Source organism: Oncorhynchus kisutch, linkage group LG17 (assembly GCF_002021735.2).
Source record: "Oncorhynchus kisutch isolate 150728-3 linkage group LG17, Okis_V2, whole genome shotgun sequence".
Lineage (NCBI taxonomy): Eukaryota > Metazoa > Chordata > Actinopteri > Salmoniformes > Salmonidae > Oncorhynchus > Oncorhynchus kisutch.
In genome coordinates, this window is record NC_034190.2 from 26,174,206 (window position 1) to 26,189,902 (window position 15,697).

A 15,697-nucleotide genomic window follows, 5' to 3' on the forward strand; every position below is an offset into this window, starting at 1 on the left:
CACTATCAGGGGGCATGTTCAGTAGTAGGTTCAGCTATTGCCTTTACCACCCTTATCCTACCTCATTTGCACACACTGTATATAGATAGACCTTTTCTATTGTATTGACTGCATGTTTGTTTATTCCATGTAACTCTGTGTTTGTGTCGCACTGCTTTGCTTTATCTTGGCCAGGTCGCAGTTGTAAATGAGAACTTGTTCTCAACTAGCCTACCTGGTTAAATAAAGGTGAAATAAAATAAAAACCAATGTTGCACATGGTGTGGAACCCCTCTGCAGCAACAGTGAAAACACTAACATTTCCTAGATTTACCTTTGGTCTTTATTGGTTTCCTGAGTTTGCGTAATTAAATTTGCTGATGACACAACAGTGGCAGGCCTGATCAAAGACAACGCTGAGACGACAACGCCTTTCCCCCCTCAGGAGACTGAAAAGATTTGGCATGGGTCTGAAGATCCTCAAAAAGTTTTACAGCTGTACAATGGCATCAAACACCTGGAAACCCTAGTGTTTGATGTATTTGTTACCATTCCACGGATTCCGCTCCAGTCATTAGAACGAGCCCGTTCCTGTGTTCATTGGGTCTTACAGGGTGTATAGGCCTAAAATTGCCACTTTCATCATGATTTTCTCAAAAATGGTTTGTGTTAAAACAAATGTGAAAAGCATATCAAACATCCTTCCTCCCATTAAGTTTCTATGAGAAAATTGCCAGAATAATCTGAGATACCAAAAATATTTTCAGGCCATCCTGGAATCGCCCTTAAGTGTCTGCGGTGTTTTGGTTATAAACTAACCTGCCTAACATGGAGACAATGTTCAAGGTATTGATAATGTTTGGGGGATACTGTAGGCAGTGTAGGTCATATCATGACAAGACAAAAGTTGAATGTGTTTGCTCATTTTTGTTTCATTTCTAGCTGTGGTGAAAATGTCCTTGTCTATTAATTTGCCTGCCCAATTAGATAGATTTTTCAATTGAGTAAGGAATCTGGAACTAGCTGCTACAGAGGACTTAACTACTCTAACAACATAACATTTGTCAAGTGCAAACAAGTCCAACTGGGGTAAATGGACCGTGGTTTACTACTGATGCTGCTCCCTAGTGATGTTGAATAATCAGGGAAAGAGGTGATTTACACATTTGACTGTACAGGATTTATTTTATCTATCAACAAGCATTAAGAGGATTTATATTATGTACAAATGTACATTTCTGTGTCTGTGTGTCAACTATTTTTATTACAGAACACATTTGTTTTTAATATAAAACATGTAATTCAGTATTTTAAATTGTAATCTAGCCTATTTTGTATTATTCAATTATTCAACGCATCAGCAGCTGATTAGTCCAGAAGTTGGATGGAAGACACCCATGGACCTATCACCGTTAACGGTGTTGAGTTACGGACGAACAACAGGGTGTAACTGATTCTTCAGACACGCCCTGTTGCTGCTTGGTTGGCGTCGGAGGAAACTACACATTTTAAGAAACAACTTTTCTAAGTTTGAAGTCTTACACTTCTTGACTTTTGGGTGATTTCTACGTTTACTTAAGACGGGGGTTTTCGTTCTAAACTAAAATGGGAGCGTGTATGGCATTGTGTTCAATCGCCAGCTGTGTAAGTATCAATTATTTAACTTCTTGATTTGTCGTTTTGCTCTCTTTGTTGTTTGTGGCTTCGTATGTAAATACACACTTTCCTCTGTTTTCCCCGTAGGTATATTCTGTGTTTTATGTTGATCGTAAATACCTACGTTTGGAAAACAGACACTTGTTTGCAGAAGTCATCAGTTTCATAATTAGCTGCACGACTAAAATGGTTCCCTTTCATATTTCTTGCCGTGTTACGGGCAAGTTCAGTGATCATGTTAAATAAATATGATGTGATATAAAAGGTTTTCTAGGCCTACTCGAGCCATTAGGTGAATTTCTTCAAATTTTGTACGCACACACCGCAAATTACCATGCCTAGAGTGATATAGGCTAGCCTAGTGGTTAGAGCATTGGACTAGTAACCAGAAGGTTGCAAGTTCAAATCCCCGTAATTGAAAATAAGAATTTGTTCTTAACTGACTTGCCTAGTAAAATAAAGGTAAAAAGAATATACCTATTGACCCTTTCGATTGAAGTTTGTCCCACATTCTCAGGTCAGCAAAAAAACGACAATTTAAACGGTTACACCTTCCAGAGGCAAGGCTTATGAGTGCTGCTCGACTGCATGTTGCATACAGCCTTCATAGCTTGCAATCCTTAAATGAAGGATGGCTGATCCTTCCCTGCTACCGCATCATAGGCTTCCCTATGCTCGACTAGACTATGCTTCATGTCTCTGGGCTGATCTGGCCTATGCCTCAGTAGTTCACACATCGTATCTTGACTTGACAATCTGCCTGACTCATCAGAGGAGCAGTGAGGGATGCCTCCCGTCGAGCACGAACCTTCTGTGACCTACAACGCGTACCCAACACTGGGTCTCTTTCTCAATTCATCTGTCTCGATTCCTCCCATCCTATCCTTGGTTCTTCTCAAAACACATCTGAAAGGGATCTTGGATCTCCACCGATGCATATTTGAGGATGTGGCAAGGAGAGGGAATCATGTAAAGCTATAGGTTGAGAAAGGGCACATCAGGCAGGGGGCTGTGTTCGTTGCTGTACTCTAACCGTATGACTGGCAGCCCTTGTCATTGTAACTGGCCTGACCACCTTCAGTTGTCTGGGCTCGTTTGGCTGGAGAACACAAGAGTTGTGATGGTTGCCGTAACAATAACTGGCGGTAGCACACAGTACTTTTGTTGTGCACACACACCATGCATGAGTTTGCATCATTAGCTCATCTGCCCCCTCATATGCCTTCTCCCTCTTGCATACCAAAAATAACTTGTCTGTGCGGTCCTATTTCTTATCCCCTCTCTCCCTCACCTCCCTCCAGGCATCGTGTCTGTGTGGCTCTGCTCCCTGTCTGCTGTCAGGATGCTGTCCCTCCACCTACAACTCCACTGTGTCCCGGCTGGCCTTCTCCTTCCTGCTGCTGCTGGGGACCCTGGTCTCTGTCATCATGATCCTACCTGGCATGGAGACCTCAGCTCAGGAAGGTAACACCACACAACCCTGGTCTTGGTTGCTTGATGAGTAGAGTTGCCTGAGACCTACATATTTGTGTTAGCTCCCTGCACTAATTCCAAGGCTTTAGCTCAGCTGGTTAACAGGATTGTGGTTCGCAGGAGACCCTGGTTCGAACCCAGTTGGTCACACAAGCTGGTGAAGATGGCCCAGTGGTTGACGAAAACGTTTTGATGCTGGCGTCAATGTACATTGTTGGTTCTATTCTTACTCTTTCTTTACTGATCTATCAGATACCAGGGTTCTGTGTGGGCGGAACCTCCATACCCATGCCAGGCATGGAGAACAAGGTGAACTGTGATGTCATCGTGGGCTACAAGTCTGTGTATCGCATGTGCTTTGCCATGGCCTGCTTCTTTTTCCTGTTCTCCATCATGATCCGCGTTCGCAGCAGCAAGGAACCCGAGCCTCCCTACAGAAGGGGTATGTAGCTGACCTTTTTATAGTAGTGGATGGTGATCTTCAGGGACACAATGTTGCCCTCTGCTGGCCAGGCCAGGGCAGTGCCACATTCTCCACACTCTTATTTGTTTATTGATAGGTGAGAATTGTCTGTTAATTGAATGATTAGAATATTCCACCCTGAAACATATAATTGTATGGAATTGATTAGTATGTATAAAATCATAATCAATAAATGTGTGGTCCTAGTCAGAATTAGGATAAAACAATATGCCTTTATGGTATTTCAAACACAGACTGTCTGAGCTTGGTGCCGACCTGACTAGAGATTTGGGAGAGAACGGGGAGTACGTCTCAAGGACAAGGTCACTAATCTCTGTCGGCTGGGTAGTGAGACAGACAGTGTGCGTAGCAGGACATGTATGTGTGGGTGTGAGAAGTCAGTATAAAATGAATTGTTTTGTATTCTTGACTTCAGAACGTTCCCGTGAATAAACCTTTTTGGCTATTTTAGCTGGGCCTCCGTCTGTTTCATTCCACCAGGATCTTACACATTCTGGTCTGCAGACTGAGAGTAATATAATTAAATTGGGTTATGTACCTGAAGAACATAATTCTCCTTTCATTTACATACCAGCATAAAATATTAGGGCTAGGACAAAACCAGTATCCCAATACTCATTAGTGTCATGGCAAGGAAACAAAACATGAAGCAGCTTTAACTTTAGGAAAAAAGCACTAATGTTGGAAACAACCACATGTTGTCATCCAGAGTCACATTTATTTACTTTCCAAATTTTATTGGAAGATTTTACATACAGAAGGTTTTTTTAAAGGATGATACTGCCCAAAATAATGACCAGTCAATTTTTTTATGGCGCACAGACACGGGACCTGTTTTTGTATGAGGTGATTTTATTGAATGAATGCTTGTGGCTTTGTCCTCTCAGATTCTGGTTCAAGTTCCTCGTACTGGTGGGGATAACTGTAGGAGGGGGGGGGGGGGGGGGGGTGCTGAGAGGTGCTGATCTTCCAGACAGGAAGATCAGCACCTCTACATTAAATCATTTTCTCTGGGTGTGCGCCAGCTCATGTTTTTTATAAAAATATTTATCTCTAAACCCCTATAACCAGTGGCGATTTTTAACATTTAAATATTGGTGGGCAAAGATTCTATCACCAAAGGTCAAATGCATCGAAACCAGTACACTACACTGGCTACACATTGAATGTGTAACAGTATTGCTTCTGTCCCTCTCCTCGCCCCTACCTGGGCTGGAACCAGGGACCCTCTGCACACATCGACAACAGCCACTCTCGAAGCATCGTTACCCCGTGGCTCCACAAAAGCAGCGGCCCTTGCAGAGGGGAACAACTACTTCAAGGTCTCAAAGCGAGTGACGTCAACGATTGAAATGCTATTAGCGCGCATCCTGCTAACTAGCTATCCATTTCACATTGGTTACAAATGCACTAATATCCAATCCCAGATAGGAGTGTTGAGCCACACACAAACACTATATCATTTTGTTTATGGTTTGGTTTACTTCCCATATCTTTAGGTCATATTGCACAGAAGGACACGGTAGTCGAGTAAACTAGCTAGTAATTGGTCTGCAATATCGCAACTCCGGCTGCCTGTTACAAATGGTGCCCGGTTAACGATATATTACGTTATAACACTATTCCCTTGCTTCATCTGTTGCACCTTTACAGTTCCATCAAAGGTATTTAAACTAACCCTTCTTGTACATGTGGTTCCATGGGTCTGCCATCTGACATCAACAATAAGACATGTAGCCTATAGAGTATTGTAGCTAACCTACCTCAAAAGTGATGTTAGCCAATGCTTCATGATCCACCACCAACCACTCCATTTGAATCTTATTTTCCAGCTTGCTTTATTTGAATGGATGGACATATTTGAAAGTGTAGCTGGCTAATGGGCACTGAGACATTTCATCTCAAATTATTTTTTTTCATAATGTTAAGTTTCAAAATCATTTGCTAGGAGAGAGCGAAGGTAGTCGACATGTTTCAGCTAGCTAAGCTACCTAGCTTTAAGACGTGGTAAACAACTAGCTAGCTATGAAGTTGACACATCAGTTCAATCAAAGTTACCGGGCATAGGACTGTGGCCAATGACCATGAGCCTTCTTGGGCAGGCACGGCTACTGTAAATCAATGGAGCACCAATTAGGGGCTTTTGCTGGCTAGCTCAGCAGGTGCTGCGGTGACGCACCCTCAGCCAATCACTTCGCAACCAGAGGAGATTAACGACGCCTGCGCTCTGTACTTTCTGTCTGCCCCTCCACCACAGTTGGCACCAAGCTGCCTTACTCATCGAAAATTTACCAAAACAACAATAGAATGGGAAAGCGACCAAATCAAAGTTTATTTGTCACGTGCGCCAAATACAGCCGGTGTAGACCTTACAGTGAAATGCTTACTTACAGGCTCTAACCAACAGTGCAGATAGTCCGGGTAGCCATTTGATTACCTGTTCAGGAGTCTTACGGCTTTGGGGTAAAAACTGTTGAGAAGCCTTTTTGTCCTAGACTTGGCACTCCGGTACCGCTTGCCATGCGGTAGTGCAGAGAACAGTCTATGACTGGGGTGGCTGAGGTCTTTGACAATTTTTAGGGCCTTCCTCTGACACCTCTTGGTGTAGAGGTCCTGGATGGCAGGCAGTTTAGCCCCAGTGATGTACTGGGCCGTACGCACTACCCTCTGTAGTGCCTTGCGGTCGGAGGGCGAGAAGTTGCCATACCAGGCAGTGATGCAACCAGGATGCTCTCGATGTTGCAGCTGTCGAACCTTTTGAGGATCTGAAAACCATTGCCAAATCTTTAGTTTCCTGAGGGGTGTTTGTTGTGCCCTGTTCACGACTGTCTTGGTGTGTTTGGACCATTCTAGTTTGTTGGTGACTTGGACACCAAGGAACTTGAAGCTCTCAACCTGCTCCACTACAGCCTCATCGATGAAAATGGGGGTCTCTGACCTCCTCCGTATAGGCTGTATAGGCTGCCCGTCAGGAAGTCCAGGATCCAGTTGCAGAAGGAGGTGTTTAGTCCCAGGATCCTTAGCTTAGTGATGAGCTTTGAGGGCACTATGGTGTTGAACGCTGAGCTGTAGTCAATGAATAGCATTCTCACATGGGTGTTCCTTTTTTCCAGGTGGGAAAGGGCAGTGTGGAGTGCAATAGAGATTGTATCATCTGTGGATCTGTTTGGGCGGTATGCAAATTGGAGTGGGTCTAGGGTTTCTGGGATAATGGTGTTGATGTGAGCCATGACCAGCCTTTCAAATCACTTCATGGCTACGGACTTGAGTGCTACGGGTCTTTAGTCATTTCGGCAGGTTGCCTTCATGTTCTTGGGCACAGGGACTATGTTGAAAATATCAGTGAAGACACCTGCCAGTTGGTCAGCACATATGCTTTCTTAGATCAAGCAATTTGTTTCATACTATTAAAATGTGTGCTAACTGATATTGTTGTGACCATTAAATAACAGAATGGCCCACGTGACGCATTGCCACTGCCAATTAAACACACCTTGCACATTTTGTCTTTTAACAAACTCGCTGTGTGTGTTCAAGTGTGGTTCTACTTTGACATGGTGGGTTCCTTCATCATCATCATCATCCAACTGATCCTGATCGTGGACTTCGCTCACACCTGGTACCAGTCCTGGCTGGAGAACACTGAGGGAAATGGCAAGTGCTGGTTCTCAGGTACTGATCGTTAATACAGTCTACTGATTTAAAAAGTTGTAGTCAAACTCATTTATTCAGTCTTTTCTGGAATTAAACTGAAATTTCCTGAAGAAAATAGGAATTTCAGTGTAATTTAATGAATTGACCCGTATCCTGGTTTTCTCCTAGTGGTAATGGAAAGACGTTTCCTAACATCCGTAATGGGATGTATTCTTCTGTTTCCTCACAGCTCTCCTTCACAGTGCTGCACTATGTCCTGGCCTTCTCTGTCTATTACACCACGGGAGATGACTGCACTGAACAAGGTCTTCATCAGCCTCAACTTCATCCTCTGCATCATCGTCTCCATCATTGCCATCCTGCCCAAAATTCAGTCTCGCAAGAAAGATTGATACAGCACACTGTTGAAAGTTCCTGCAGTTTTGAGTACCGTGTTTCTTTGCATGCTGTTTCAGTCTTGTTAATCTTTCTTTGAAATGCATACACATCCTGAAGTTCATTCAGGGGTGACAATATTAGCAATGTTTGCAATTTTGAAGATTATAAAAATGTTAAACAATGACACAGTGAACTATTTTTTCATGTGAATGTAGTTGAACAAAAGTTAGACACTGATGTTTTGTGTTAATTTATGTTGTCCCCCAGGAGTCCCAGACCAGGTCAGGCCTGCTCCAAGCGTCCTTCATCTCCCTCTACACCATGTATGTCACATGGTCCGCCATGACCAACAACCCCAGTAAGTCTCGTAATGACCCTGCCGATGCCCCTGTTCAGTCATTGGTTAAGAGTCATGGTTCAGGTCATGCATTAAAGATGGCCTGATGTAACTATGACTCACATAGCTGCATACTGACTCATGGAAATCACTTGATGGGAAGTCTGGAACAACAAATGTATATGTGACAAAGCATATTTTACCCAAAAGATGATCACGTCATCCAACATGAGATGAGTTGCAGCCAAGAATCACAAGAGAAGAAGTAAATAAAATAGATGTGACTAGCTCATAATTAAAAGCTGATCATTTGTAGTTTTCTTTATGTTAAAAGCGTAACATTTAGTATTTTCAATGGCCTTCATCAGAATGACTATTATACCTCTTTCCCTACAGACCGCAAGTGTAACCCCAGGCTGCTGAGTCTGGTACACAACACCTCCACCCCTACACCTACCCCAGGGCAAGGGGTCCAGTGGTGGAATGCACAGGGCATCATAGGACTGGTCATCTTCCTCTTCTGCACTCTACGCCAGGTATGAAGTTGCAATCTAGAGAAGGGTTCATGCCAATCCTGGGGACCCACAGGACCGGGCACTCTTTGTAGCAGTCCAGAGACAAATCAAATGTTATTGGTCACATATACATGTTTAGCAGATGTTATTGTGGGTGTAGTGAAATGCTTGTGTTTTTATTTCCAACAGTGCAGTAATATCTAACGATTTCACAACAATACACACATCTAAAGGAATTAAGAATATATAAATATTTGGACGAGCAATGTTGGACCGGCATAGACTAAAATACAGTAGAATAGACACCTGATTGAAGTACTGAGCTAGAGTAAACGTGCAAGCCTGTGGGTCCTCAGGACTGGATTTGAGACCGTTTCAGAGCTATGTTTCAAATTAAATCCTGACTATTCGAGCCTGTCCACATCATCACTTCCCTTTTTTTCTGGTGGGTTTCCTGCTCTTTCCCTCCTCCCCTGCAGCATTTGTTCATCTCACAACACCCAGGTGAACAGGCTGATGCAGACAGAGGAGGACCAGGGTCTGGCTGCAGACGACCACGAGGCGGCCACAGGGTCAGACTGGGTCAGACGGGCCGTGGACAACGAGGAAGAGGGGGTCACCTACTCTTACGCCTTCTTCCACTTCAGCCTGTGCCTGGCCTCCCTCTACATCATGATGACACTCACCAACTGGTACCCGTAAGTAGCTCTGTTTTCTTTGATTATGTCTGAGGGGATAGAGGAGTAGGGATGTGTACAGGTGTAACGGAGGTGATTGATGTTGTTCTAGACCTTGCGTCAGCTCCCTAAGCTAATGCCTGGGCTTTAGGTCAACAGGATAAAAGTCTTATGGTACTCCGAAGACCCAATTTTCAAACCATCGCACATGGTCTACTATGAGTTTTTTTTAATGGTAAACAAAATGTGATTGATTGGATTGGTCCTGATCTCTCCCCAGACCTGACGCAGAATACCAGGCCATGCAGAGCTGTTTGCCAGCTGTGTGGGTGAAGATTGGCTCTAGCTGGATAGGCCTGGCTTTCTACCTCTGGACACTGGTAGCTCCTCTCATCCTCTCTAACCGAGACTTCAACTAAAGACATACATTCCATCCAGGGCTAAGTCCCAAATGGCTCCCCTGTTCCCAAGTAGGAAGAGGGTGGGTGTCTTCTCAGATTTGCTGAGGGACTTAACTGTTATGCATGTTTTGATTTATACTATTTGGAATGTATTTTTTAAATTGTGCTGCTTGAAGGAAGGGACCATTGTCATGTCTTATTTTTATTTCAGGCTGGTCTCATTGACTAGACGTAACGTAGTAAAAGAAAATCAGGGACACTTAAATTAGTATATGTTATGTTTGGTATTGTTACTTAATTTGCAACTACTTAGCATGCTAGCTAACCTTAATTCCAACCTTAATCCTCTAAACCTGCGGAGGGGTTCTATTAAGCTGACATATGGATTTAAAAAAAAAGATTTTCATACCGAGGATAATTTATCGACTTGAATATTAGGACCCCTTTAGGTATTATATAAATATATCATACACACATTATTTGATGAAACATTGAATTGGGCCTTAGTGCTATTAGCCCATAGAAATGGATGGAATAACAGATTCATAAGGTAGTAATAAATTAATAGGAAGTTTGTTTTTTAAAGTGTCTGTCCTATGTCTGAGAGACATAAGCCCAGAAAAAAAAAAATATATATATATTTTTAGAAGCAGAAATTGTGCTGCCATTTTCTGGTTGCTAAAATACGAATAGTTTGCCTAATTTCAGTTTGTGACAACGAGCAAGTATAGTGTAGCGAATCATTGTACTATCTAAACCACTGTGAAATATATTTTTCATAACCAAAAATATTGTGTTTGACGCTGGTGTCCAAAACCGAAGGTAAGACGCAAAAACAAAACTTAAGAACAGGAAGCATAGAACAGGTATACTGCTTCTTAGACTTGCTTTAAATGAGTTACAGATCTAACACATTTCTATGTGAATTTGGTCGGGTCGCCCAAAAAATGACATATTGCAGCTTTAACCAAAAATGTTTTGGCACTAAACCGCGTACATATGATTTATTTTTAAATGTACTGGTACCGGGCTACTTTCAGACGAGGCTTGTAAGCGCACTCGAGCAAAACAAACGATGTGTACGAGAGTCACCTTTCAATCGAGGAGTCATATTCGTGTGTAGTCCAAACAGTTTGGACGCTACAGACAGAAGTTGGCAGTACCGACTTCAGATGAGTCTCTTGATGCTTGTTGGGGTCGTGCTCATGAGATTCCTCCTCCCATAGTGGTCATATTAGTTTTGTAGGCCACGCTGTTAAGATGCTACTGACGTTTTCGTGAGAAGGCCGATTTTCGGGGTGACTCATTGTCTGACAAACACGCTGTAGCTCAGCTACCTTCCATCGCAGATATGGAAGGCTATCATTCACGGATGCGGTGGATGCAGCCCGTGCAAAACAATCTATATCTCTAGCACTCGGGGATCCCGAGTCTAAGGCACTGCATCTCCGTGCTAGAGGTGTCACTACAGACACCCTGGTTTGAATCCAGGCTGTATCACAACCGGCCGTGATTGGGAGTCCCGTAGGGCGGCGCACAATTGGCCTAGTGTCATCCGGGTTTGGCTGGTGTATGCCGTCATTGTAAATGAGAATGTGTTCTTAACTGACTTTTAAATAAAGAAATAAACAGACTGCTTTTGAAGGGGACTTAGCATAATAATTTGATTTCAGCAGGGGTGTTGACATCGACCCCTAGCCTAGCTAAGATTATCCCTAGCTAACATTACCATTAGCCACCTAGTTAGTCAACAAATTGTGGACAGACAAATGAATACATACTATACCAATCGTAACGTATGATACTAATTTGAGTCTTCTGGAGATTAATTTACTGTTCAGTCTATCCCCGATTCCAGGTTTAATTTGCATTTAGCCTTACTTGAGGTTGGACTTATTTACTTTTTTGTTGTTGATCTTGTTAAAAATGGGATTGGTTTCATGCTTTCAAAATATATTCTCTGGTCACTGAATCTACTGAAATGACTTCATAAATCCTCAAATCGTATGAACACGATCGATATGTTAAACCAGCCAAGTAAACTCCACTCAGGTGTGAATATTTTATTTGTTCACCTGTTTGCATACATTTAGATCCTCTCTCTCCACAGTATACCTTGCTCAGTCCATCCACGACATGTTTGGCAGGGTGCCATTGCTACAAATGACCATAGTCTCGGATGTTGTGTACAAGATTATGTTCATCCAATGCACTTTCTCCTTGTTTTTAGTTGATTTGTTTTATACATTTCAGCGTGTCTTTGATTACAATGTACATATACATTTTTTGTTATAGCTAAGATTTGTAAAAGTGCCTTTTAAACCTATAGATTTGCTACACAATACCTATTCAGTCAGACCATAGACTGGCTTTGTATTCCAATTTGTATATGGTTTGTCATATCTGTCAAGGTATCTCTAGTGCCTCCTTGTCATGATGAAATGTAATACATCTGATCATCTCTGAAATGTCTTCCAGTGTTCTATTGTGAGATTGTTATTTTAAGAGTTCATGGGGTCCTGTAGGTGGGACTATTGCCCCTCAAATGACTATATTGCTGCTAGGTTTTATTTGAGATGAGTAGTTCTACGTACCTCTTCCAGAGAAGTAGAAAGTGCCTATGGCACTTCTTTTGTCTCTGCCATTCTGCCTCAAAGTGAAACATGTTAGCTCAATTCATGTGAGGACAGCCAATGCCTACTACTAGTTATTGCTTTGTCCATGTCATAGCTGCAGCAACCTTGTAATCAAGTGCTTTATTCTGTTCAACACTAGTGTTACTTCATTTTATCAGTAGGACATTCCAGCACCTGAGAAGTTGAGGAAACAGACCAAAGACATGTCATCACATGATGTCATCACATGATGTCATCAGTCCGAGCCAACAGGGATTCCAGAACCTCCCATTCTCTCTGGCTTCATTCATCACCCTGATCACATGACCATGATCACACTCCAACAGGATTATTCTTATTTCCTTGTGACGCAGGATTACCGATGCAGCCACACCACACTCTCGACAAGGGAATGCGATTTCCCCATCACAAGATTGGCATGAGGAGGGGGTTGAACACAATACCAACATTATATTCATTGAGGAACAAATGGGATTGGCTGGGGTAGAGAAGGAGCACAGAGAGATGGGTCTGTAGTTATTCCATGAATTCAGCCTCAAATCAAATCACTGCAATCAGACCGTTTGAGTTTAAGCATAGCAGAATTACGCCCGGACACACACTGAAGTAATGTACACGTAGTGGAAAATAAAGTGAGTGCCATACCATATTAATTTCAGCTGACTGCTTTATGGTACTCAATGTTAGTTGAATTAACATGCTTTCATTCAATCACTTTGAGATCCTTCCTCATGCTCTTTTACAGAAAATAATCTACTGTATATATCTGAGTATTTTTCAATCCTGTACACTAGTAGTTCTGATCTTGGTGAGTGGGTGACCTTGTTAGTGTGATTACCCTGGGTCTCTGTGACAGACCGTTCGATAGTGGTGGAGTCCCCCTCACAGCAGGCATTTAGACCTAGTCTACATAATGCGGTTATATAATGGCCTGGTTGGGGGAACCCATCACGCTATGACTCTGTCTGGGGCCTCCACTGTGGTGCGGTAGAGGAGAGAATCTGGAAAAGATTGGTTGCATTAGCCGGTTAAGATCATGCTCACACTGGGGATGAGGACTCACTGCATCTGGATACATCTGTAGGTTGAGGTGAACACACAGGTAGAGGGAACATTTATGTTCTAGAGCAGAGCTCTCCAAAACCTACAGGAGGGTAGCTCTCCAGGAATAGGGTTGGAGTGAAAACCTACAGGAGGGTAGCTCTACAGGAACAGGGTTGGAGTGAAAACCTACAGGAAGGTAGCTCTCCAGGAACAGTGTTGGAGTGAACCTACAGGAGGGTAGCTCTCCAGGAACAGGGTCGGAGTGAAAACCTACAGGAGGGTAGCTCTCCAGGAACAGGGTCGGAGTGAAAACCTACAGGAGGGTAGCTCCCCAGGAACAGTGTTAGAGTGAAAACCTACAGGAGGGTAGCTTTCCAGGAACAGGGTTGGAGTGAAAACCTACAGGAGGGTAGTTCTCCAGGAACAGGGTTGGAGTGAAAACCTACAGGAGGGTAGCTCTCCAGGAGCAGGGTTGGAGACTCCTGTTCTGGAGAGCTACGGGCCTTGCAGGGTTTTTTTCTCCAGCCCTGCTCTATCATGAATCTATTATTATAGATTAGAATCAAGTGTGTAGTAGGGTCAGACCAGATTCCTGCGGGTGGGAGGATAGCTAATGGCACCCCAGGAGGAGGGTTGCTTGGCAACTCTGTAATAGAATATAACCTGGCAACTCTCTTGTATAAAATATAACCTGGCAACTCTGGTATAGAATGTAACTTGGTAACTCTGATATAGACAATAACAACCTGTGTGGAAAAACAAGCTAAATTTAGAGCAGCTAGCTACTGAAGGTTTTAATGAGAGGTCTCAGAGGTCTTGTTCTCACCCATATACACATTATCCATAATGACAAAGTGAAAACGTGTTTTTAGACATTTTTGCCCTTTATTGAAAATGAAATCCAGAAATACTTAATTTAAATAAGTATCCATACTTTGTAGAAGGCCCTTTGGTAGCAATTACAGCTGTGAGTCTTGCTGGGTAAGTCTCCAAGAGCTTTTCACACCTGGATTGTGCAACATTTGCCCATAATTCTTTAAAAATGTCTTCAAGCTCTGTTGAATTGGTCGTTGATCATTGCTAGCCAAACTGTTCAGGTCTTGCTATAAATCTACTTGAAAATCCAAGACAAAACTGTGACTCAGCCACTCAGGAACATTCACCGTCTTGGTAAGCAACTCCAGTGTAGATGTGGCCTTGTGTTTTAGGTTATTGTCCCGCTGAAAGGTGAATTCATCTCCCAGTGTCTGATGGAAAGCAGACTGAACCAGGTTTTCCTTTAGGATTTTGTCTGTGTTTAGTACCTTTAAAATTATTTTTTTATCCTGAAAAAGTCCTTAACAATTACAAGCATACCCATAACATGATGCAGCCACCACTATTCATAACACTTTGTATTGAGGACAAATAGTTAATTGCTTTGCAGTATTACTTTAGTGCCTTGTTGCAAACAGGATCTATGTTTTGGAATATTTTTATTCTCTACAGGTTCACTCTGTCAATTTGGTTAGTATTGTGGAGTAACTACAATGTTGTTGATCCATCCTCACTTATCTCCTATCCTATGCTCTGTAACTGTTTTAAAGTCACCATTGGCCTCATGGTGTAATCCCTGAGCGGTTTCCTTCCTCTACGGCATTTGAGTTAGGAAGAACGCCTGTATCTTTGTAATGACTGGGTGTATTGATACCCCATCCAAAGTGTCATTAATTACTTCACCATACTCAAAGGGATATTCAATTATTCTTTGCAAGGCATTGGAAATCTTCCCTGATCGTTGTGGCTGAATCTGTGTTTGAAATTCACTTTCGACTGAGGGAACATACAGAAAATGTTATGTGTGGGGTACAGAGATGATGTTAAACACTATTATTGCACTTATGCAACTTATTATGGGACTTGTTAAGCACATTTTGGCTTGCCATAACAAAGGGGTTGAATACTTATTGACTCAAGACATTTCAGCTTTTCATTTTTAATTCATTTGTAAAGATTTCGAAAAACATGATTCCACTTTGACATAATGGTGTATTGTGTGTAGGCCAGTGACAAAAATATCTAAATGTAATCCATTTTCAATTCAGGCTGGAACACAATACTTGCTGAAGGCACTGTAAGATAATACTTTGGTTTGGGTTTATATATTTGATTTAGACAATGCAATAATATTGAACCTCTTCACAGTCTGATGTATGCTCATCATGTAATTAGGGGTTCAAGCATCAAAGCTTTGAGAAACCCTAATGTATTTGTTGGCAGTCATTAATATTACATAGTAATTATTTATTGAATTAGGCTACAGAAAAGTCATTACGCAACTGTATTACATTGTCTATTGTGTTACACTGTTACACAGTCATTTTAGGTATTATCAACAGTAAAAAAAAAACAACCTCAAACATTTAACTGCAGCATACTGTAAATGATGGTGCATTGTGGGAAATTGCTGTATTTCAATTGGTA

The 15,697-nt window shown here is 42.3% G+C and overlaps 1 pseudogene; it reads left to right on the plus strand.

Moving 5' to 3' along the window:
• Positions 1–1,415: 1,415 nt before the first annotated feature.
• Positions 1,416–12,837, plus strand: LOC109908661 (serine incorporator 1-like; annotated as a pseudogene).
• Positions 12,838–15,697: the final 2,860 nt, after the last annotated feature.